General features: G+C 53.0%; 1 protein-coding gene across 3 annotated transcripts in view; it reads left to right on the forward strand.

Moving 5' to 3' along the window:
- mgat4c (mgat4 family member C) overlaps positions 1-26,406 on the forward strand; it is a 502,975-nt gene that overhangs the window by 62,249 nt on the left and 414,320 nt on the right. For all 3 annotated transcript variants that reach the window (XM_072485122.1, XM_072485125.1, XM_072485123.1), the window contains exon 2: positions 8,805-8,844. The gene's annotated coding sequence lies outside the window, so the exon portion shown is untranslated. The remainder of the gene's footprint in view (positions 1-8,804; positions 8,845-26,406) is intronic.

Here is a 26,406-nt window from a genome sequence, read left to right on the forward strand (position 1 = left end):
ACTCAACAGGGGACTCTGTTTCATTTCTGTTAAATCATGCCCTCAAAGTGAAGCAGCCTGCTTGCCGGGACACTGTGTTCCCAGGTTTTGTATTTTGGAAGGGAGAAGCCAAGCTCTTTGGCACCGAGTGGATCTTAGGAACCAGGTTGTGGAGGAAGTTGGTTCGATTGGTTAACTGGCAACCGGTGGGTTGGACAGGGGCAGGGTTCTGCCTGACAACAGTCAGTGATTGGTTCACGTGTGATGCTTTCTGAGAGAACTTAACAGAACTTTAGACCTTGGAAATGAAAAGAGCACTCGCTCACGCTCCCCTTCTTGCTAATGTGAAATAACTGTTCTGTTGTACTGAAAGCAGTTAGTGCCCGGCACATCCTTTGCTGTGAACCTGAAATTACACTGCAGAGAAAATATGCAATCTTGCCAGAGAAAACCATATCAAGCTTAGAATGAAGAAGTACCAATACGAAAGCCTGAACTTCAGAAAGACTTTGGCTGGAAGTCATCCCAGTGCGTCAAAGATCCTTATCCTTTTATTTGTATTTATATTTTCTTTCCCTCTCCGCCACTCTTTCCCCTCTGTGTTGTTTGTCTGTGTGTGTGTGTGTAGAAAGAGTTGGAAAGGGGTTGTAGATAGTCAGTTATATTTTCTGCCCATTTAATTATAATACTGTACATACTGAATGGTAAATTGTGTTTTAAAGTTACAAACCTGGGGCGAAATTCTCCGTTATCGGCGGAAAGTCCGCCGATCGGCGCAAAAAACGGCGCAAATCCGACTTGCGTCACGTCGGAAAAATGGGTCGATAGTCTCCGGCCTGAAATGGGCTAGCAGCGACGTAACGGGATCTGCGCTTGCGCAGTGGTTCACGCCGTGCAGCGTCATACGCGCTGCACGGCGTGACGGCTCATAAGGCCACGCTGCTCCCCCCCACCCGACCGGAACACCCGACCGCAACACCCGACTGGATGGCTGGCCGTCGCTCAGCCCCGAGGTTCGAGTCACGCATTGTGGAGGCGCTCCTGGACGCGGTGGAGCAGAGGAGGGACGCCCTGTATCCCGGGCACGGCCGCAGAGTTGCCCCACGCCACAGCCGGCATCTGTGGATAGAAGTGGCAGAGGCCGTCACCGCTGTGGCCCTGACACCACGGACAGGCACCCAGTGCCACAAGAAGGTGAACGACCTCGTCAGAGCAGGCAGGGTGAGCCTCCCCATATCCCCCCTCCCCCATATCCCCCATATTCCCCCTCCCCATATCCCCCCTCCCCCATATCCCCCATATTCCCCCTCCCCATATCCCCCCTCCCCCATATCCCCCCTCCCCGTATCCCCCATATCCCCCCTCCCCATATTCACCCCTCCCCCATATCCCCCCTCCCCCATATCCCCCATATCCCCCCCTCCCCATATCCCCCCTCCCCCATATCCCCCCTCCCCGTATCCCCCATATCGCCCATATCCCCCCTCCCCCATATTCACCCCCTCCCCCATATCCCCCCTCCCCCATATCCCCCATATCCCCCCCTCCCCATATCCCCCCTACCCCATATCCCCTCTCCCCCATATCCCCCCTCCCCCATATCCCCCCTCCCCCATATCCCCCCTCCCCCATATCCCCCATATCCCCCCTCCCCCATATCCCCCCTCCCCATATCCCCCCTCCCCCATATCCCCCTCCCCCATATCCCCCATATCCCCCCCCCCCAGGAGAAGCGCGCACACAACAATAGGGAGCGTGAGGACTGGAGGAGGGCCCGCTGATGAGAGGCCACTGACCGTACACAAGGAAAGGGCCCTGGAACTGGCTGGCGGACCTGAGGACCGGGAGGTTGCTGATGCAGAGGTCGGGGGCGTACTAGCGAGTGAGCCACCGACAGCCCGTCCCCATATTCCCCCCTCCCCTATATCCCCCTCCCCCGTATCACCTGATCACTGCCTGATGTCTAACCATGCATGCTTCATTGTGTATCGCAGGACCAAACGTCCAGGCACCCATCCCCGCAGATGCAGACCGCCCGCAGGATGCCCCTCGGAGACCACAGGAGACGGAGAGACCCGCACCCTCCAGCATGCGATGCCCGCAGGATGCCCCTCGGAGACCACAGGAAACGGAGAGACCCGCACCCTCCAGCATGCGACGCCCGCAGGATGCCCCTCGGAGACCACGGGAGACGGAGAGACCCTGACCCTCAAGCATGCGACGCCCGCAGGATGGCCCTCGCACACCACGGGAGACGGAGAGACCCGGACCCTCCAGCATGCGACGCCCGCAGGATGCCCCTCGCACACTACGGGAGACGGAGAGACCTGGTGCAACAGGGAGACGACACCCCCGTCACGTGCGGGAGCGACCACCCAGCGACGAGGGGGGCAGCCACAGGCCCCCGTCACATCCGAGCCAGGACACCACTACCCAGGACACCACTACCCAGGACACCACTACCCAGGACACCCCTACCCGGGACAGCACTACCCAGGAAGACGAAATACCGGACAGTGACTCAGAGTGGATGGGTGGAGACGAACCCCCACCCCAAAGTGCCATTGACTCAGAGTGGGACGAAGAGCACGACACAACGCCACTGCTGTCACCAACACCCTCCACCATCGCAGAAACACTCACCACGGTTGGGCACTTTAGTGATGAGGCGTCTGGTACACTCACTGGTGCGCACAACACAGCCGTCCCGGTACAGCAGGTGGAGGTAGGAGCAGCAGCGGGACCGGGCGGTCGGAGGGCAGCCCAGCCCAAGCAAACATCTGCCACCCAGATGGATCCCGGGTTCCTGCAGTTACCACACCCACACATAGATCCGATGCAACCACCGACCCGGAGACGAGCGAAGAGGGTGACGGGCGGCTTGCGGCGGCTGCGGTCGCAGGTGGAGGAGTCCACCCGCGTCCAGGAGCTGGGAGTGGTGCCGGTCATGCGTGCCACCCAGGCCGACACCGCACGGGTGGCGTCCGCGGTGGAGGCAATGGATGCTACGGTGTCAGACATGGGGAACGGTTTGCGAGGCCTGGGGCCTTCCGTGCAGGCGGCGTCTGTGGCCCAGGAAATGGCTGCCCTCTCACAGGAGGCCATGAGCCAGTGCCAGCGCCAGATGGCAGAGGCGCTCAACGCCATAGCCCAGTCTCAGCAGGCCATGGCCCAGTCTCAGCAGGCCATGGCCCAGTCTCTGCAGGCCATGGCCCAGTCTCTGCAGGCCATGGCCCAGTCTCAGCAGGCCATCGCTGAGGGCATCGGCGCCAGTGGCCATGTGCGAGCCGGCGTCGCACTGTCACAGACAGGGTTTGACAACACCCTGGGCTCCATGGCTGCAAACCTGCAGACCCCTGTCGATACCAGCACGGGCCTCCAGGACTGGCAGCGCCAGATGTCGGGGGGGCGTCGGATGGCCAGTCCGTTCGCATCCCCCACCCATGTAGAGGCCTGGGAGCCATCGGGCACCCCGAGGGAGGAGGAGGTGGTGTGGTCCGTCCCGGCTCCCTCTGTAGGGGAGGTCCCGGTACACCGCGACACCTCGGACTCCCCCCCTTCCGTCCCAGGTGCATCGGGTGGGCAACGGGCAGGACAGGCTGGCAGCTCGCCATCCCAGTCGCCCGGGCCGCAGCCTGGCCCATCTAGGCCAGGACGCCCCAGGAAACGGCCGCCAAAGGGATCCAGTGTCAGAGGGCAGGAATCACAGGAGCCCACCTCCAGTTCTGCTGTACCGTCTGGGGAACCACGTAGACGTAGTCAAAGGGCCCGTAAGGCCAAACAATTAGACACTGAGTAAGTTGGCACGGGTGCAGGGCACAGATGAGTTTTAGGGGCTAGGGCACGTGCATGAACTCCTTTGGTTATTAAAGTCAATGTTACACCTACCGAAGCTTCCTTTGTGCTCTGTCCAAAGTGTGCGGGGGTGTCATGTACGTTAAGCGCAAGTGTGTGTGTGAGGGGTGGTCTTACCTCAGCCCCAGGTGAGTCTGCCCCCTTCCCCCTGGGCCGCCATCAACATCCCCCGGGCAGAGGACGGGACCGTGCGCTGCAGTGTCACAGCCGCATGCAGGGATGGTCCGGGTGGATGGTGGTACTGTAGCCATGGGTCAGACATAGTCCAAAGATGTAGAGCCAGGAGCTCATCGCAGGGCGGGTTGTCATCATCCTCCATGGCCTGCGATAGACACGCGTCCACCCGCAACTGTGTGAGCCCAGCCCGTTGTGCCGCAGGTGGATCGGCAATGGGGGGGGGGGGTGATGTGCATGCGGGTGGGGTGGGTGGGGTTGGGGAGGGGGGTGAGGGTGCTGGGTGGGTGGATGGATGGGGGGTGTGGGTGGTCGGCTGTTGCCATGGTGTGCGGTCTGTGGCTATACTACCCGATTCCCACGCGCATCTAGTCAGTGAAGCGGGCGTCTATCAGTCTGTCCCATGCCCGCTGGGCCAGCCGGTAACGGTGGACAGCCACCCGCCTGTGTCTACCCCGTCTGCCCTGACCATTGCCCCCATTCCCCTCATCTGGGGAGGACTGGGCCCCTTCCTGCTGCTCCTCCACTCCGCCCTCCTCTGCCTGCGGCACATCGCCCCTCTGCTGGGCTATGTTGTGCAGGACGCAGCACACCACAATGATGCGGCCGACCCTATCTGACCGATACTGGAGGGCGCCCCCAGAGAGGTCCAGGCACCTGAAACGCATCTTCAGCACGCCAAAGCACCTCTCGATCACTCCCCTTGTCGCTACATGGGCATCATTGTAGCGGTTCTCCGCCTCATTGCGTGGCCTCCGTATAGGCGTCATCAGCCACGATCGCAATGGGTAGCCCCTGTTGCCCAGCAACCAGCCCCTCAGCCGGGGATGGCGTCCCTCGTACATGCCGGGGATGGATGACCGCGACAACACGAATGAGTCGTGTACACTGCCTGGGTGACGGGCGCAGACGTGCAGGATCATCATGCGGTGGTCGCAGACCACCTGTACGTTCATCGAATAGGTCCCCTTCCTATTAGTGAACACGGCCCTGTTATCTGCAGGTGGCCGCACGGCGACGTGCATCCCATCGATCGCGCCCTGGACCATGGGGAACCCGGCCACGGCAGAGAAGCCCACGGCCCGGGCATCTTGGCTGGCCCGGTCCACGGGGAAGCGGATGTAGCGGTGCGCCATGGCATATAGGGCATCTGTCACTGCCTGGATGCACCGATGCACCGATGTCTGCGATATGCCGGACAGGGCCCCACTCGGTGCCTGGAATGACCCCGTTGCATAAAAGTTCAGGGCCACCGTAACCTTGACGGACACGGGGAGAGGGTGTCCCACGCCAGTGCCACGCGGTGACAGGTGTGCCAGCAGGTGGCAGATGTGTGCCACGGTTTCCCGGCTCATCCGGAGTCTCCTCCTGCATTCCCGGTCCGTGAGGTCCTGGTATGACTGCCGGGGCCGGTACACACGGGGCGCCCTCGGGTGCCTCCGTTGCCGTGGGGCCGCAACGTCCTCCTCCCACTCCTCGTCCTGTCGGTCAGGTGTCCCTCCAGCCTGGGCGGCTGCCGCCTGCCCCTCTGCGGCAGCCTGCGCCGCCTCTCTGGCACGCTCCTCCTCCTCCTCCTCCTCCTTCTCCTCCTCATCCAGGGCAACATAGACATCAGCGGCTGCCACCACGGCGGCCAACATTGCTGGATGATCTGAAAACATGACGGCCTGGTGGGGGGGAGGGGAACGACGACATGTCATCATTGCACATATCCCCTCCTCCCCCCAGCCAGGTGGCATGGACCGCATGGGTCCAACTGTTGGAGGCTGGCACCTGGCCAGGTGGACCAACTCACTTGCCCTCTCATCCCCCTCCTCGGCATGGACCCCCCCCCCCCAACCTCCACCGCAGCACGGACCCCCCCCAACCTCCACCCCGGCACGGCACGGACCCCCCCCCAACCTCCACCCCAGCACGGACCCACCCCCCAACCTCCACCCCGGCACGGCACGGACCCCCACCCCAACCTCCACCCCGGCACGGACCCCCCCCCCACCTCACCCCGGCACGGACCCGCCCCCCCCCAACCTCCACCCCAGCACGGACCCCCCCAACCTCCACCCCGGCACGGCACGGACCCCCCCCCCCCCAACCTCCACCCCAGCACGGCACGGACACCTCCCCAACCTCCACCCCGGCACGGACCCCCCCCAACCTCACCCCGGCACGGACCCCCCCCCAACCTCCACCCCAGCACGGACCCCCCCCCAACCCCCAACCTCCACCCCAGCACGGACCCCCCCCAACCTCCACCCCAGCACGGACCCCCCCCCAACCTCCACCCCGGCACGGACCCCCCCCCAACCTCCACCCCGGCACGGACCCCCCCCAACCTCACCCCGGCACGGACCCCCCCCCCCACCCACCACCCCGGCAGGGACCCCCCCCCCAACCTCCACCCCAGCACGGACCCCCCGCAACCTCCACCCCGGCACGGACCCCCCCCAACCTCCACCCCAGCACGGACCCCCCCCCAACCTCCACCCCGGCACGGGCCCCCCCCAACCTCACCCCGGCACGAACCCCCCCCCCAACCTCCACCCCGGCACGGACCCCCCCCCAACCTCCACCCCAGCACGGACCCCCCCCCAACCTCCACCCCGGCACGGACCCCCCCAACCTCACCCCGGCACGGACCCCCCCCCAACCTCCACCTCGGCACAGACCCCCCCCTCAACCTCCACCCCGGCACGGCACGGACCCCCCCCCCAACCTCCACTCCGGCACGGCACGGACCCCCCCCCAACCTCCACCCCGGCACGGACCCCCCCCCCAACCTCCACCCCTGCACGGACCCCCCATCCACCTCCCCGGCACGGACCCCCTCCCGGCACTCCCCCGGAGCCCAGCCTACTCTAACCACGCCCCCCTCCCCCCACCGCACACACACACACACAACCTGAGACACACCTCTCCTCACGCATTCAGACTGCGGCCACGCCATTGCCTGCCCAGGGCCAACCCCCCAGGCTGTCACTCACCTCCACGCTGGTTGGCGTGAGCCTGGAGCACCGGGTCACGCCGATAAAAAGGAGGTTTAATTTACGTCGACGTGAACGGTCATCACGTCGACGGGACTTCGGCCCATCCGGAAGGGAGAATATCGGCAGGCCGAAAATCGGCTGCCTTGCGCAGACCCGTGACATTCTCCGCGGCAGCGGCGACATTAACGCCCCGCCGACTTTCCTCCCTTCGGAGACTTCGGCAACCGGCGGGGGCGGGATTCACGGCGGCCAACGGCCATTCTCCGACCCTCTGGGGGGTCAGAGAATGACGCCCCTGGTGGCTGGAGCTTATTAGGCGCAACCAAGGATCTTGGGTATTTTAAACAAAATCTAATTTCACCTGTGTTGCAACTCTGGGTCAAGTTGGGCTGGAATTAACCGCGTACTAGCCCAAGGTGTTGTGACAGTCTTACCCATCCCTATCTCTGTAACATTGTCCAGTAATGCAAACCTCCGAGAACTTTGTCTTCCTCCAATTCCGGCCTCTGCTCACAGTTATGTCTTCAGCTGTCCACTTCATAGATTCTGGTATTACCTTACTAAATCTCACTTCCCAACTGCTTCACTAAGACCATCCTAAAAACCTGCCTCATCTACCAAGCTTTCTCTTGCCCCTCCTGTTATCTTATTCATTGTGGCTCTTTAATAATTTGTGTTTGATGATACCTCTGTGAAGGGATTTTTCCGAGGATAAAAGGTGCTTATATAAGTGCAAGTTGTTGTTACTCGTGATCCGAAATACACTTTAAACTCACAAAAATATTCCAATTTTATTAATTGCTGGGAGTGTTAAAATGGAATGGCTGGAAATGTTCCAGAAAAGGCAGGACGTATAACTCCTTGTCTTGAAATTGTATTCGAGGCAGAATATGGAGGAGAGTGCGTTCCCTACCTGCCGATGGCTGCCTAGCAACAGCACAGCATTTCATCAGTTTGCAATTTCACCTCTGAATGAAATGCGTGTGGCCTTGTCTACAGCGTTATTCGTCTTCATTATAATTTTGTAATTTGAGTTGTCAAATGCACAGCAGCTGCATGTTGTTTGTTAACTCTACATTGGAAGCTTAACTAGGTGACACTTTATCAGGAATACTGTGCGGCTGGCCATTGCACACTTTGGGCGGATTCGTCCTAGAATCAGAAAGCAATGCGGCAGAAAAATTGAACCCCAAGTCTCCTGCAAGCCGACCACAGTTCCTGACTAACAATTACTTTTTCACAGGTATTGAAGTGACGGATACTATTCTGTCATTTGTGCTGGAAGAGATTACCTCTTGATTGTATCTACGTTTTTTTAAAACTCTGTTCCATTCTAGACAACATTGCAGCAAATCAGATCTACTTTTTTAAAAACATTTTCATGATTTTCAGTAGCAATCAAAATGGCAATGGTTATGACGTCAAACAGTCAAGAACTGTCCAGGCAGCTTTCTTTACATGGAATTATAGTAGTTCATTAGCCAGGACAGTAACGGTTCTGTTTTTCTGTTTTCTTGTGTTGGCAGTGAATGTGTCAATTGTGAGGTTGTAGGGGGAACCCAATGAGGCTGTTGACAAGGCTAACACTCAAATGAAATTTGGTCCGGTTGTTTCGAAAGGATGAAATGTGCCAAAAATGAATCTGATTTGGGGAATGTGGCGTAGGCAGCCATCTGTTAAAGGTCACACTCGAAGATATAAACAGCAACCGAGCCAAGAGCTGTCAGTGACCAGTGTCATTTCTTTGTGCAGTTTCTTCTCTCTGAGATGTTACTCAGCATCTTCTAATCCAGTATAATTTCATAATTACAGGTGCAGTAACTGAGGTGATTCCATGGGGAGGCAGAACAAGGTAAGAAATAATGCTTGCATTTTTAATGCAATAATTAAAAATGTACCAAGCGACAAAATAAATCTTGAACCACACAAAGAGCAAATGCTGTGGTGTCTTTTCAAATGAAGAACAATGGACTCCACTGCCCAATTAACATTGTGCATATACTCCCTGATGCTCCATGGTCGCATTTTGCTATTTAGTCTCAGGAAATGCTTTGTCATAATATTTTAAAATGAGAAAACATTGATTATTTGAAAACAAAGGAAATTGAGACTACTTTTGCTTTGACTAAAGTCTCACTCCAAAAAAAATCACAGTCTCCTTTTTAATGCAGAAGGCCTTTAAAGAAATAACCGCTTTGAAAAGCATTCTCGTGTGTCTGTATCATCTTTGGATTAGCTACGATTATTTCATTACTGCCCACAAGACAAAAAGTAGAAGTCTGCCAGGAACTTTAATGTGCAGAAAGCAGCTTGGCGGCTGTGTAATAGGCAGATGAATTCTGCTCCAGAAGACAGTTTTACAGCTTGATTTGCTGTTTGTCATATTCACTTAAATAATAAAGGGCCTTTTTCATTCTTTATCGAGAAAGCTAGCAATCACCCGATGGGAACTCAGTGAAGCAGCTTGCCATTTGCTTTTATCTCTATATAGGTGAAACAAACGCACTGTCTGCAGATAAGAAGCTCTGGAACAGTGACACTCAAATATAGCTGTCCACAATTTATCTCAGGGTTTTTTTTCGCTGTTCATCTGTTAGTGCTCTTTGTGCAATGGAGCATTAAACTGCGGTCCTCCGGGAGCCAGTTCCATCCAAGGAGCCACAGCACGTGTCATTTTATTGAGAGTGTTTGAATTGCCCTGAACCTCTCTGCGGTGAACTAGGCAAAGAATATGTATTCTTGAGTCTAATCAGAACACAGAGCTTTTTGCAGGTGGTAGTGCACAGTAGCCAATTTACACCAGCATGTTTCACATGGTGGATTGTGATTGGGTTGAGCTATTGCAGCGAGACATCCACGGATACATTCATGCTCGTACGTGATGTGTCAGCTGAGCTGCAAAGTTGAAAATATTTTGAGCAAACAGCCTGCCAGCTTGAAGAAATGAGGTAGGTGGCAACAGATCTGGCAAAGAATGCGGCAAGGTCATCCAACTTCTATCCTGCAGTGCTGTAGCCCAGAACAAGGAACATTTCTGATTGTTATAAACTGGCATTTCCCTTAACCGGCTTGATTTATAAAAGCCATCTGACAGGGTCACACACAATGGATCGTGTGATGGAATATAAATTGTTTATTTTTTAAACACAAAACCGCTACTTTGTGAAATGAACTGCACATCAGGAAGTGGGACGGTTGGGACACATGCCTTCTGAAGTTCAGTGTATCAATAGAGCCCACATTTATCACCGGGAAGCTGTTACTTTTCCCAATCCATTGAAATAATGCTTCTACGCCTCAGACTTTGTGCTCTTAGTATTCACAACACTGAACAGCAATGTAATAAAAGCTGTAATGAATAATTCAATGAATTATTATTACTATGGATTACATTATTAGAAACATAATGTGTAGATATTAAACAAAATCAGTGAAGTAGCAGCTACCACCACAGTGTTTGTGGTATAAATCGGTTAAGTCTTGGAGTGCACAAAATAGCATTTTCAACCCTATTTCTTTCACACTACTTGACATTAAAAAAACTATATCAAAATAGGATGAGACATTATTGGATCAGTGCAGGTGAATGTGATTATACTTATTTGTGCACATAAAGGTAAATACCAATACAGACTGGTTGACCAACTGACCCAATGTGGACTGGTTCCAACTTTGCGTAGGGAGTCTCAAACTGTGATCAGATCTCCTTTTTGCACAGGCAGAAGGGTGATTTAGCAGTTTGGATCAGAAATTGGCTAGCTGGAAGAAGACAAAGGGTGGTGGTTGATGGGAAGTGTTCAGACGGGAGTCCAGTTACTAGTGGTGTACCACAAGGATCTGTTTTGGGGCCACTGCTGTTTGTCATTTTTATAAATGACCTGGAGGAGGGCGTAGAAGGATGGGTGAGTAAATTTGCAGATGACACGAAAGTCGGTGGAGTTGTGGACAGTGCGGAAGGATGTTACAAGTTACAGAGGGACATAGATAAGCTGCAGCGCTGGGCTGAGAGGTGGCAAATGGAGTTTAATGCAGAAAAGTGTGAGGTGATTCATTTTGGAAGGAATAACAGGAAGACTGAGTACTGGGCTAATGGTAAGATTCTTGGCAGTGTGGATGAGCAGAGAGATCTCGGTGTCCACGTACATAGATCCCTGAAGGTTGCCACCCATGTTGAGAGGGTTGTTAAGAAGGCGTATGGTGTGTTAGCTTTTATTGGTAGAAGGATTGAGTTTCGGAGCCATGAGGTCATGTTGCAGCTATACAACACTCTGGTGCGGCCGCATTTGTAGTATTGCGTGCAGTTCTGGTCGCCGCATTATAGGAAGGATATGGAAGCATTGGAAAGGGTGCAGGAGATTTACCAGAATGTTGCCTGGTATGGAGGGAAGATCTTATGAGGAAAGGCTGAGGGACTTGAGGCTGTTTTCGTTAGAGAGAAGAAGGTTAAGAGGTGACTTAATTGAGGCATACAAGATGATCAGAGGATTGGATAGGGTGGACAGTGAGAGCCTTTTTCCTCGGATGGTGATGTCTAGCACAAGGGGACATAGCTTTAAATTGAGGGGAGATAGATATAAGACAGATGTCAGAGGTACGTTCTTTACTCAGAGAGTAGTAAGGGCGTGGAATGCCCTGCCTGCAACAGTAGTGGACTCGCCAACACTAAGGACATTCAAATGGTCATTGGATAGACATATGGATAATCAGGGAATAGTGTAGATGGGCTTTAGAGTGGTTTCCCAGGTCGGCGCAACATCGAGGGCCGAAGGGCCTGTACTGCGCTGTAATGTTCTATGTTCTAACCAATAACTCCCGACACAATATACCAACCCTGCAGACCAAGAAAAGATTTTTACAAATTGTGCGCAAGGATAAAAATAAAGATTGAAAGATGAGCAGGGCCGGAGCTCTCAAAAATGCAGCTTGTTCCTTACTCATTCATGTGATTCCCCCATTTAGGTCTTTCCTTTGGTGCCTCATGCTCAAAAGCACTGAATATTTGCTGCTATTTTTATTGGAGGACCCAGGCATTAATATTGAAATTATAGTGCTCAACTGATGAAATTCTCCTCATGCGTTTTCTCTCCTTGCCTCCTTCTGGAGATATTTTTCTGCACTGTTTGCCCAGTGCCTTGTTTAAATGGCCGTTGACCAGAGGGGTACCAATATCCTGGGGGCAAATTTGCTCATGCTCTTCGGGAGGGTTTAAATTAGTTCAGCAGGGGCTTCGGAACCTGAATTATAGCTCCAGTATACAGGAGGTTGAGAGTAGTGAGGTCATGAGTAAGATTTTGAAGTTGCAGGAGTGTACCGGCAGGCAGGAAGGTGGTTTAAAGTGTGTCTTCTTCAATGCCAGGAGCAACCAGAATAAGGTGGGTGAACTTGTGGCATGGGTTGGTACCTGGGACTTCGATGTTGTGGCCATTTCGGAGACATGGATAGAGCAGGGACAGGAATGGTTGTTGCAGGTGCCGAGGTTTAGATATTTCAGTAAGCTCAGGGAAGGTGGTAAAAGAGGGGGAGGGGTGGCTTTGTTAGTCAAGGACAGTATTACGGTGGCAGAAAGGACGTTTGATGAGGACTCGTCGACTGAGGTAGTATGGGCTGAGGTTAGAAACAGGAAAGGAGAGTCACCCTGTTTGGGGTTTTCTATAGGCCTCTGAAAAGTTCCAGAGATGTAGAGGAAAGGATTGCAAAGATGATTCTGGATAGGACCGAAAGCAACAGGGTAGTTGTTATGGGAGACTTTAACTTTCCAAATATTGACTGGAAACGCTATAGTTCGAGTACTTTAGATGGGTCCGTTTTTGTCCCATGTGTGCAGGAGGGCTTCCTGACACAGTATGTAGATAGGCCAATGAGAGGCGAGGCCGTATTGGATTTGGTACTGGGTAATGAACCAGGACACGTGTTAGATTTGGAGGTAGGTGAGCACTTTGGTGAAAGTGATCACAATTCAATTATGTTTACTTTAGTGATGGAAAGGGATAGGTATATACCGCAGGGCAAGAGTTATATCTGGGGGAAAGACAATTATGATGCGATGACGCAAGACTTAGGATGCATCGGATGGAGAGGAAAACTGCAGGGGATGGGCACAATGGAAATGTGGAGCTTGTTCAAGGAACAGCTACTGCATGTCCTTGATAAGAATGTGCCTGTCAGGCAGGGAGGAAGTGGTCGAGCAAGGGAACCGTGGTTTACTAAGGCAGTCGAAACACTTGTCAAGAGGAAGAAGGAGGCTTATGTAAAGATGAGACATGAAGGTTCAGTTAGGGCGCTCGAGAGTTACAAGTTTGCTAGGAAGGACCTAAAGAGAGAGCCAAGAAGAGCCAGAAGGGGACATGAGAAGTCTTTGGCAGGTAGGATCAAGGATAATCCTAAAGCTTTCTATAGATATGTCAGGAATAAAAGAATGACTAGGGTAAGAGTAGGGCCAGTCAAGGACAGTAGTGGGAAGTTGTGCTTGGAGTCCGAGGAGATAGGAGAGGTGCTAATTTAATATTTTTCGTCAGTATTCACACAGGAAAAAGACCATGTTGTCAAGGAGAATACTAAGATTCAGGCTACTAGACTAGAAGGGCTTGAGGTTCATAAGGAGGAGGTGTTAACAATTCTGGAAAGTGTGAAAATAGATAAGTCCCCTGGGCCGGATGGGATTTATCCAAGGATTCTCTGGGAAGCTAGGGAGGAGATTGCTGAGTCTTTGGCTTTGATCTTTAAGTCATCTTTGTCTACAGGAATAGTGCCAGAAGACTGGAGGATAGCAAATGTTGTCCCATTGTTCAGGAAGGGGAGTAGAGACAACCCTGGTAACTATAGACCAGTGAGCCTTACTTCTGTTGTGGGAAAAATCTTGGAAAGGTTTATAAGAGATAGGGGGCGTCATTCTCCGACCCCCCGCTGGGTCGGAGAATCGCCGGGGGCTACGGTGAATCCCACCCCTGCCGGTTGCCGAAGTCTCCGGCACCGGAGATTCGGCAGGGGCGGGAATCGCGCCGCGTCGGTTGGCGGGCCCCCCGCTTGATTCTCCGGCCCGGATGGGCCAAAGTCCCACCGATAAATTGCCTGTCCCGCGAGTGTAAATTAAAGCACCTATTTACCGGCAGGACAAGGCGGCGCGGGCGGGCTCCGGGGTCCTGGGGGGGGCGCAGGGTCGATCTGACCGCGGGGGGTGCCCCCACAGTGGCCTGGCCCGCGATCGGGGCCCACCGATCCGCGGGCCTGTACCGTGGGGGCACTCTTTCCCTTCCGCCTCCGCCACGGTCTCCACCATGGCAGAGGCGGAATAGACTCCCTCCACTGCGCAGGCGCGGGAAACTTTCAGCGGCCGCAGACGCTCCCGCGCATGCGCCGCCCCGACATGTCATTTCCGCGCCAGCTGGTGGGGGCAACAAAGGCCGTTTCCGCCAGCTGACGGGGCGGAAATTCCTCCGGCGTCGGCCTAGCCCCTCAATGTTGGGGCTCGGCCCCCAAAGATGTGGAGGTTTCCGCACATTTGGGGCGGCGCGATGCCCGTCTGATTGGCGCCATTTTGGTCGCCAGTCGGCGGACTTCGTGCCGTTTCGGGAGAATTTCGCCCAGGGTATATAATCATCTGGAAAGGAATAATTTGATTAGAAATAGTCAACACGGTTTTGTGAAGGGTAGGTCGGGCCTCACAAACCTTATTGAGTTCTTTGAGAAGGTGACCAAACAGGTGGATGAGGGTAAAGCAGTTGATGTGGTGTATATGGATTTCAGTAAAGCGTTTGATAAGGTTCCCCACGGTAGGCTACTGCAGAAAATACGGAGGCATGGAATTCAGGGTGATTTAGCAGTTTGGATCAGAAATTGGCTAGCTGGAAGAAGACAAAGGGTGGTGGTTCATGGGAAATGTTCAGACTGGAGTCCAGTAACTAGTGGTGTACCACAAGTATCTGTTTTGGGGCCACTGCTGTTTGTCATTTTTATAAATGACCTGGAGGAGGGCGTAGAAGGATGGGTGAGTAAATTTGCAGATGACACTGAAGTCGGTGGAGTTGTGGACAGTGCGGAAGGATGTTACAAGTTACAGAGGGACATAGATAAGCTGCAGCGCTGGGCTGAGAGGTGGCAAATGGAGTTTAATGCAGAAAAGTGTGAGGTGATTCATTTTGGAAGGAATCACAGGAAGACAGAGTACTGGGCTAATGGTAAGATTCTTGGCAGTGTGGATGAGCAGAGAGATCTCGGTGTCCATGTACATAGATCCCTGAAAGTTGCCACCCATGTTGAGAGGGTTGTTAAGAAGGCGTATGGTGTGTTAGCTTTTATTGGTAGAGGGATTGAGTTTCGGAGCCATGAGGTCATGTTGCAGCTGTACAAAACTCTGGCGCGGCCGCATTTGGAGTATTGCGTGCAATTCTGGTCGCCGCATTACAGGAAGGATGTGGAAGCATTGGAAAGTGTGCAGAGGAGATTTACCAGAATGTTGCCTGGTATGGAGGGAAGATCTTATGAGGAAAGGCTGAGGGACTTGAGGCTGTTTTCGTTAGAGAGAAGAAGGTTAAGAGGTGACTTAATTGAGGCATACAAGATGATCAGAGGATTGGATAGGGTGGACAGTGAGAGCCTTCTTCCTCGGATGGTGATGTCTAGCACGAGGGGACATAGCTTTAAATTGAGGGGAGATAGATATAAGACAGATGTCAGAGGTACGTTCTTTACTCAGAGAGTAGTAAGGGCGTGGAATGCCCTGCCTGCAACAATAGTGGACACGCCAACACTAAGGGCATTCAAATGGTCATTGGATAGACATATGGACGATAAGGGAATAGTGTAGATGGGCTTTAGAGTGGTTTCACAGGTCGGCGCAACATCGAGGGCCGAAGGGCCTGTACTGCGCTGTAATGTTCGATGTACATTGAGGCCTCTGACCTCGGGGATGCGTCCGATGCCAGAAAAATCGCGCTGCTCCTATCAACTGCGGGGGACCAAGCCGTCCAGATTTTCAACTCGCTTAACTTTACCGACGGCCAGGACAAGACCAAATTCAAGACCGTTTTGGAGAAGTTCGACAGTCACTGTGAAGTTGAAACAAACGAAACCTTTAGCGCTATATCTTCCAGCAATGCCTTCAGGGTAAGGATGAACCGTTCCAATCCTTTCTAACTCATCTCCGTATATTAGCGCAGTCCTGCAATTATGGTGCCACCGCTAATTCCATGATGAGGGATCAGATCGTGTTTGGGGTGCACTCCGATTCCTTGCGGAAGCTACTCCTCAAAATTAAGCACATGACCCTGCCAGTTGCAATCGAGACGTGTATAGTGCATGAGTATGCGAGAAATCGGCACTCCCGTTTCAAATCGGCAGAATACGACAAAGCTGCCTCCCACGAGGCAGAGAGTGTACAGGCCATCGCCCAGATGCAGCGCCTCAGTATCGATGAAGGCGGCCATTTCGCGTGCTTTTCCCGGGGCCCCACGCATGCGCAACACGAACGGGAGAACAAAGCGGCCGAAGACCGCACGGCGCATGTGCGACGACGCATGGAACGTAACGACGTCAACGTCACGACGTGCCCGAACTGCCGCACCACCCACTTAAAGCGGCAATGCCCTGCAAAAGGCAGGTGATGTTTACATTGCGGGAAGCCTGGACATTATGCAGCCTCGTGCAGGTTTGCACCACCAGTCAAGGGCCAGCAATTCCAATTCCAACGCAAGCGTCTTCGATGTGTACAGCAAGGTTTACTGGATTCTGATCCTGGTAGCACTACGGATCCAGAGGACGACTGCCTGGAGACCCCCTATCGTGTGGGCATCATCACTACATGTGAGTATGCCTCTTCAAATTCAGCAAGACGCCTATCTATCTTCAATGAGGATTCCATGGACGAATGGAGTGCTGTCATACAAGTTCATCAATGCAACATCCAGTTCAAGCTGGACACTGGTGCTTCTGCCAATCTCATCTCTCAAGCTAATTTTGACCACATTAAAAAGCAAAATTCTTCCGCCAGCCTGCCAGTTCCTTGATTATAATGGCAATGCCATAACTGCACTAGGGTCTTGTCATCTATTTGTCTCCAACAAGACCATCAATGTCACACTGCGATTTGAAATTGTCAAGCCTGATAAGGTACCCCTGCTCGGTGCCCATGCATGAAAGCTGCTTAACCTCGTACAACGAGTCCATGCCATGTCTTCTTCCAATGTGGATCTTCAGGCTGATATTGATGACATCCTTGCTCAATATCCGGATGTGTTTGATGGAATTGGCACTCTGCCATACTGCTAGAAGATCCTGATGCGTGGATGTCACGCCTGTAATCCACGCCGGGTGCCGGCTCCTCTGAAGAAACGTTTAAAGGCACAGCTACAGGAGCTCCAAGACCAGGGCATCATCTCCAAAGTGACGGAACCGACTGACTGGGTCAGCTCGATGGTCTGTGTGAAGAAGCCCTCAGGAGAGTTGCGGATATGCGCAGATCCCAAAGATCTTAACCAGAACATAATGCGGGAACACTACCCGATCCCGAAGCGGGAGGAACAGACCAGTGAGATGGCACATGCCAAATTCTTCACGAAGCTCGATGCATCGCATGGCTTCTGGCTGATACAACTGGACAAGTCCAGCAGGAAACTCTGCACGTTCAACACACCATTTGGCAGGTACTGTTATAACTATGTCGTTTGGCATTGTCTCAGCCTCTGAAATCTTCCACAGGATCATGGAGCAGATGATGGAGGGCATTGAGGGTGTGCGTGTCTACATAGATGATGTAATCATATGGTCCACGACCCCCGAGGGACATATATTTCATCTCAAACAAGTCTTTTGACGTGTCCATGCAACCGGCTTCAAGCTGAACAAGGTCAAGTGCTCCTTTGGCATGTCAACTGTCAAGTTCTTGGACGACCAGATATCCCAGCAGGGTGTTCCACCAGATTCGGACAAGGTCAAGGCCATTAACGCCATGAAGACCCCGGAAGACAAGAAGTCGGTACTACGCTTCCTCGGAATGGTGAACGTCTTGGGAAAATTCATTCCCAACTTGGCTCTCAAGCATCTGGTGAAGAAGTCCACTGCATTCTAGTGGCTACCCACACATCAAGCAGAATGGCTCGAGCTAAAGGCAAAGCTCACCACTGCTCCGGTACTAGCGTTTTTTGACCCGGACAGGGAAACAAAAATCTCCACGGACGCAAGCCAGGACGGCATTGGTGCGGTGCTCCTCCAGAGGGACGACTCCTCGTCCTGGGCTCCAGTTGCTTTTGCATCAAGGGCCATGACTCCTACTGAACAGAGGTATGCAAAGATAGAAAAAGAGTGCCTGGGCCTCCTAACCGGCATTGTAAAGTTCCATGACTACGTCTACGGTCTACCAACCTTCACAGTGGAGACTGACCACAGACCCTTGGTCCATATCATTCATAAGGACTTGAATGACATGACGTCCAGGCTTCAGCGCATTTTCCTTCGACTCCGAAGGTACGATTTTGAGTCAGTATCCACACACAGGCAAGGAGCTGATAATTGCGGATGCCCTGTCATGCTCCATCACCTCGCCCTGTGAACAGGTTGACTTCACCTGCCAGATTGAGGCACAGGCGCAGCTTTGTGCCAGCAGCTTCCCGGCCCCAGATAAAAGAGTGAACAGCATTCATGAAGGGACTGCCAAAGACCCTCTTCTGCAGCATGTAATGCACCATCTTGCGAATGGCTGGCAAAAAGGGCAATGCCCTCAGTTCTTTAATGTGAAGGACGACCTGACAGTCGTCGAGAGGATCCTCCTCAAGCTGGATCGTATCGTTATTCCTCACAGTCTGCAGAGCTTAGAGCTCAAACAAATCCACGAGGAACGCCTAGGTGTCAAAAAGTGTAGGTGCAGGGCCCGGCAGGCTGTCTATTGGCCTGGAATCAACCAGGACATATCCAACATGGTCCTCAATTGTGCGACCTGCCAGCGTTTCCAGCCTGCTCAAACAACAGAAACAGTCCAGCAACACGAGATCGTGACCTCCGCATGGTCCAAGGTGGGAATCGATCTTTTTCACGCCAATGGGCGTGACTATGTGCTCATCATAGATTACTTCTCAAATTACCTGAAAGTTGTGAAACTGTCAGACCTCACATCAAGGATAGTCGTCAAGGAGACATTTGCCAGGCATGGTATTCCACTCACTGCCATGAGTGACAATGGTCCCTGCTTCCACAGCCAAGAGTGGTCCAATTTCGTCAAGTTGCACTAATTCAACCACATCACCTCAAGGCCACACTAGCCGCAGTCCAACGGGAAGGTTGAGAAAAGGGTCCATATAGTGAAGCAACTGCTCTGCAAGGCTGCGGACTCAGCTTCTGACTTCAACCTTGCGCTGTTGGCGTACAGGACAACCCGTCTGTCTACCGGTATGTCTCCGGCACAAATCCTCATGAATATAGAGACCTGCGGACAACTGTTCCGGCCATACACTTACCAGACCTGGATCACCTCCCAGTGCTGCAAAAGGTGCAGCAACTCAGGAACTGGCAAAAGCTGACGTACGATGCTCATGCTACCGATTTGCCTGTGCTATCTCCGGAAGATGCTGTTCGCATCAAGCTACCTGATGGAGGCTGGTCAGCCCCAGCTGTTGTTGTTCGACAGGCTGTTCCCAGATCGTTTGTATTTCGTATGGCTGATGGCTCCATTGTCAGGCGCAACAGAAGGGCACTGCGCAAACTTGCCTGCCCACCACCAGATCCTACTTTTCCATATGTTGTCGTGCCTCCTCCAGACACCTCGCACCACGAGGCCACCAATCTGGCAGCAATTCCGCCTGTCAAGGCACCGTCGTCCCCACCTCCACCTCTCAGGAGGTCGACAAGGATCCGACGCCAGCCCCAAAGATTGGACTTATAGACATTTATCTTGTAAATTTTGTTCTGTATCTGCATGCTAAACAGCTCTTATGTATATATTCATCCACTCGCCATTTAATGTAAATAGTTGTACATGTAAATACAGTCGCATATGCTCCAAGCAACCAACATTTGCTTTTAAAAAAAGGGCAGATGTCATGATATGCACTCATGCACATAATGAGATACAGGGGCTGTTTAGCACAGGTCTAAATCGCTGGCTTTAAAAGCAGACCAAGGCAGGCCAGCAGCACGATTCAATTCCCGTACCAGTCTCCCCGAACAGGCGCCGGAATGTGGTGACTAGGGGCTTTTCACAGTAACTTAATTTGAAGCCGACTTGTGACAATAAGCGATTTTCATTTTCATACAGACAGGCAGTGACAGACACCCAGTCCAGCCAATCAACACACAGGACAGAACACAACCAATCACCAGGCAGAACACTAGAAGGTGGTCTCCCACTATAAAACACACGAGGCATCAACACTCTGCCTCTTTCCACTGGTGACAACTGGAGTGACAGTCAGGGTGTATATATCAGTTAGCACCTTCTACACGTGGCTCAGAGCTAGTCTGGTCTAGTTAGTTATAGCAAGCAGGCTTAGATTAGTAGAGTGTCAAACCCACAGCGAACTGTGTGCACTGCTTAACAAGTTTAATAAAGCATATTGAACCAACACCAAAGTTTGAAGTCTACTTTCAAGTACAACTGCATCCAATTGCAGTCCGTGTTACCCAGGGTGATTAACACGACACTCCCCTCAATGCCCCAGCTTAACTCTTAGGGGGTTCTCGAGGCCTCTGCGAGATTTAACGGCCTCGACTCATCACCAAGTTGGATGCGAGGAGGCCGTTCGATCGAGCCTGATGACTGCATTTATTAATGGCTATATTCTGGTTCACCATGTTCACCGCAAAATGAGATCTACAAAGTAATACATGACATTATAACAACCTGACTGTGCCGTTTACCTTGAGATAACCATTCCTGAGATTCATGCCTGTTGTCAAGCTATTGGGATGGATTCAGTTTCTCAAAAAAGCATGCATACTGATCACATATGGATTTAACTGTACACTGTGTCCTTCCCTTACTCTTCACAATTCTTGAGCAAAGAGGAGCTGAAGTGTTTTCCCATTGTTTCCCTCATGATTTTTATTTAGGTCCTCTTAACCAAGGCCGAGGAGGACCGTCGTCCCTTTCTGTGGAGAAGCAGGGGCAGAACTACCCACGTCCATTGGAAACCTCTGCTGTATATTAATTCAGGATTGTTGACTCCAGACTCAGAGCAATGTAGTTTGTTCTCTTTATATTAAAAGACAATAAGAGGTGTGGAGGTGATTAGCAGCCATAAAAAGGGATTTATGCTTGGTGGCAGAAGGCATGGCAACTGTCTTTCTCAAGGAAGAAGGTGCAGCCAAAGTCAGAGTGAAACGGAAGATTATTGGGATCCTGGATGGGCATAAAATTGAGCAAAGAGGAGACATTAGAAATATTGGTTGCACTTAGAGTTGATAAGACACCAGGAAAAGGTGGGATGCATCTGGCGGCGCACAGAGAATTAAGGGTAGAAATTGTGGTGGTGTCTATAATCTTTCAAGCCTCCTTAGATATATATATGGGTGGGGCCAGAGGACTGGAGAATGGCAAATGTTAGACACATGGGGTGAGATTCTCCGACCCCGCGCCGGGTCGGAGAATCGCTGGGGGCTGGCGTGAATCCCGCCCCCGCCGGTTGCCGAATTCTCCAGCACCGGAGATTCGGCAGGGGCGGGAATCATGCCGCGCCGGTGATCTAGCCCCGGGCGGTGCCCCCACGGTGGCCTGGCCCACGATCGGGGCCCACCGATCCGCGGGCGGGCCTGTGCCGTGGGGGCACTCTTTTCCTTCCGCCTTTGCCACGGTCTCCACCATGGCAGAGGCGGAATAGACTCCCTCCACAGCGCATGCGTGGGGATGCCGTGAGCGGCTGCTAACGCTCCCGCGCATGCGCTGCCCGGCGATGTCATTTCCACGCCAGCTGGCGGGGTACCAAAGGCCTTTTCCACCAGCTGGCGGGGTGGAAATCAGTCCGGCGCGGGCCTAGCCCCTCAAGGTTAGGGCTCGGCCCCCCAAGATGCGGAGCATTCAGCACCTTTGAGGCGGCGTGATGCCGGACTGATTAGCGCCGTTTTTGGCGCCGGCCGGCGGACATCGCGCCGATACTGGAGAATTTCGCCCATGATTAGAAAAGGGCGTAAGGTTAACCCCAGAAAATACAGGTCAATATAATCAGCGGTCAGAAGTGGACCCCAAATCCAATCCTTGAATCCTACCATGGAGATATAGGTCACTCTGTCCCAACCCGAGAATGCCACTGTATCCCTGTATTTGGAGGCCACATTCTAATCCCCACTTGCTGGAGCTGTTTGGAGCGGGATTCAGACTTTTCTAATTTACAGACAAAGGACGCTACCACTAAACCACAGGCTCATGTCCGTTTTGATTTAACATTGAAGCAATAATCAAAACAGTAATTTTATGATATCCCAAACCATGCAAACTCTCAGCAATTTTAAATCTTTGTTGCCAAGCTTCCCGATTTTTGGCTTGGAAATAAAAATGTTTCCACAAGAGAAATTTGGATCTGTGGCACTTCTCAGTGTGTCGGCCCTGTATCTCCGACTGCTTCTGGCAAGGCTTGTTCGATGCCGCATATCGGACAGTTCACCCCAGGTTGAGCCGAAGGCCCCAGAACTGGTACTGTCATGACGCCTCTTAGTCCTGCCAGCTAATTTGATGCTCCACTTGCGAATTTGGACCTCAGAGGTCCAATCAACATGTTGCTCACTAAAGGACGTGTTCAGCTATAGTCAACAGGGACTCAGCACTAAAATAATGAAGGGCCAGGCACCCAACGTGTAGGTGAAGCAATTTAGAATAACTTCAGCTATTGCAAAGTCTCTAGAAGTACTGGAAATTGTTCTTGGAGTTGTTGTAGTGAGTTGTTGTACTTGGCAGGAAGTGTTGCTACATCCTTACAGAGAGGGCAGATGATTTGGTGAGCTGTTCACACATAGGACACACCAGGTATGAGGGTATTAGTTGCAGTGTCCCTGTGGCCCCAGTACCGCAGGGAGGTGGGATAGAGGCTTTGGAGAGGGCAAACTCTGCAAAATAAATTTCCCCAGCCAAGTTGGAGGTTCCTTGGTAGTGACAGGAGGCTGCTTGGCTGGCCTGCCGATACACCCAGCATCTCAAAGTTTATCCTCATCAGCATTCTCTTACATGCCGCCCCATCGAGGCTCTCTCCTGAGTCGCCCTTGACAGAGCCAGTCTGCAATCTTACCCTCTGGTGAGCTGGTATGCAAACTATGCTTTGCCCCAGTGTCATGTGGGTGTCCCTTTAAGAAAGGTTTTTGGCTTATCACATCGCTTCGGTGATGTCATTTTGTGGGTGAAGCTGAGCTTTGGCTGAGAGGTTTTATTTTACTTTGATTTCACATTTAGCTGCTGTGGACTCAGACAGAGAACAGAAGTGTTTTGTTCCTGTCTTTCTATTTTCATTTTAAAGAGTTGTTCCAGGAAAAAACCCATTGATTATGCTACCTGCTTTAGTAACGTAAAAAATATAGTTTGCTTTCCGGAAGGGCTTAAACCTGCTGGTGAGACAGGGTCAGACTCTCAGGAAAAGCCAGTCTTATGCAAGTGAGAATGCAGAGTGCTGGGCCATGCATTTAAAAAGAGGTTTTGGTTTGTGAGATTTTGTTTTTGAATTGGAACAGTTAAGGGGGGAATTCATGAAGGGTTTCATTTGGATTACTGCAGCTGTGAAGTATCTTTATGTTTGTAATTGATAAAAAATTCTTGCTGTGTGTGTTTATATAAATGTTAAATAAGTTCTTCGAACAAAGCTTGTTTGTTGATTAAAGTGTCTGGGAAGACTGTTGACTCACACCTCAAGTGAAGCCTCTTGTGCTAATCCGAGCCAAATTCAACAAGAAGTTATCAGTCAGGTGAACTCCATCCATAATGCACTTTGGAGTTCTTAAACCCTGGCCCACATGACCTGTGCAGCCCACGTGTGTCTGCTGATTCACCGCATGCAGATCCCAAACTCTAGGCTCACCTCTAAGGTCTTGCAGTGCCAGTATCTGAGCTGGTGATTGGGACTGTCAGATCAAGTCTGAGACGTCTTCAGAGGTATTGTGCTGTTTCTTGCTCTCCTCCTCCTCCTGAGGGTGCTGTGGCTGGGCAGGTGGCAATTTCTGGGTGTCTGTAAGCAGAAAGTCAAAACGGAAGGAACTGGGGTGACAGAAGTGGGAATGGGGAGGAAAGCCAGAGGTTCACCGTCACACTATCTGCAGCTTGCTTATCATGTCAGATAGTAGGGTGTGCCATCACTCTCAATGGGCGCTATGCTCCCCACCCCCCCCACGCCGGGTGGGAGAATCGGCGGGGCGCCGCGCGAATCGTGCCCCACCGCCCTGACCCGCGCACGCGATTCTCCCACCCCCCCCGGAAACCAGTGGCGCGCGATTCGCACCGGGCCGCTCGGAGAACCGGCGAGCGGCGATTTCCGGCCGGGTGGGCCAAGCGGCTGCTACGACACAAAAGGTTCCCGCCGGCACCGTCCACCCCTGGTCGCTCCTGGCGGGAACTCTGTGGGAACGCTGGGGGTTGTGGCCTGTGGGAGAGGGAGGGGGGCTCCTTCACCGGGGTGGACTCCGATGGGGTATGGCCCGCGATCGGGACCCACTGATCTGCAGGCCAGCCTCTCCCCACCCCCCCCCAAAACCGGGCCTACCTCCTACCGTGCGCGGCCCCAGAACACCGGCCCTATGTTGATGAGGGGCCAGCGTGCGCAAGACGTTCCCCACGCATGTGCAGGATGGCACGGCCCAATTGCGCATGTGCAGGATTGGGCTGCCCCGACTGCGCATGCGCAGGTTGGCGCAGCGCCCATTTGGCACCGCATAAGGACGCTGGAGCGACGTGAACTGCTCCAGCGCAGTGCAGGCCCCCTAAGGGGGTCAGAATAGGTTGTGCCCGGGCACTGTTCTCGCCGTTGTGAAACGCGACGGCGTTCACGACAGCGCGAACACTTGTCCTCCATATCGGAGAATCGCCCCCATAATTCTCAGTGGTACCAGTTTCCACAGGCCCTGTTGCATTTAGCCCCATGATTTTCTTTTCTTTATTCTTTCATGGGGGCCACGGGCAAGGTCATCATTTGCGGCCCTCCCTAATTGACCTCGAATTGAGTGGCTCGCTCGGCCAATTCAGTGGGTGGCTAGAAGTAAATCTTTGCAGTGGGTCAGGAGTCATAAGTAGGCCAGATCAGGTAAGGATGTCAGATTTCTTTCCCTTAAGGGCATTAGTGAACCCATTTAGTTTTTAGAACAATCTATGAGAGTTGTCATGGTCACCATTTCAATTCCAAATGTTTATTAATTGAATTACAGTTCCACAATTTGCTGTGATGGGGCCCATTTCTTAGAGCATTAGCCTGGGCCTCTGGATTACTAGTGGCTGGCATCACTGGAATGTGAATGAGGCTGAGGTGCAATCTTTGAGTGTTAGCTGTGAGTCCTGAGTTAGAAGAATGAGAGGTGGTCTTATTAAAACATGTAGGATTCCGAGGGAACTTGACATGGTGGATGCTGAGAGAATGTTTCCCCTTGTGGGAGAGACTAGAATAGGGGGTACAGTTTAAAAATCAAGGGCAAAATTCTCCCCCAACGGCGCGATGTCCACCGATTGGCGCCCAAAACGGCGCCAATCAGACGGGCATCGCGCCGGCCCAAAGGTGCGGAATGCTCCGCATCTTTGGCGGCCTAGCCCCAACATTGAGGGGCTAGGCCGGCGCCGGAGGGATTTCCGCCCCGCCAGCTGGCGGAAATGGCATTTGTTGCCCTGCCAGCTGGCGCGGAAATGCGGCACATGCGCGGGAGCGTCAGCGGGTGCCGACAGTTTCCCGCGCATGCGCAGTGGGGAGAGTCTCTTCCGCCTCCGCCATGGTGGAGGCCGTGGCGGAGGCGGAAGGGAAAGAGTGCCCCCACGGCACAGGCCCCCCCGCGGATCGGTGGATCCCGATCGCGGGCCAGGCCACCATGGGGGCACCCCCCAGGGTCAGATCGCCCCGCGCCCCCCCCAGGACCCTGGAGCCTGCCCACGCCGCCTGGTCCCGCCGGTAAATATCAGCTTGATTTACGCCGGCGGGACAGGCAGTTTCTGGGCGGGACTTCGGCCCATCCGGGCCGGAGAATTGAGCGGGGGGGGTCCCGCCAACCGGCGCGGCCCGATTCCCGCCCCCGCCCAATCTCCGGTACCGGAGACTTCGGCGGGGGCGGGGGCGGGATTCACGGCGGCCAACGGCCATTCTCCGACCCGGCGGGGGGTGGGAGAATGACGCCCCCTGGGTCTCCCATTTAAAATGGAGATGAGGGGAATTTCTTCTGACAGGATTGTTAGTTTAAAGGGACACGGGGAGTCCACACTGAGTAAAATAAAGAACTTTGGTTTATTTACAGTTACTTTATATACAACTCCCGGTAGATCCCT

Source organism: Scyliorhinus torazame, chromosome 19, assembly GCF_047496885.1.
Source record: "Scyliorhinus torazame isolate Kashiwa2021f chromosome 19, sScyTor2.1, whole genome shotgun sequence".
NCBI classification, from domain to species: domain Eukaryota; kingdom Metazoa; phylum Chordata; class Chondrichthyes; order Carcharhiniformes; family Scyliorhinidae; genus Scyliorhinus; species Scyliorhinus torazame.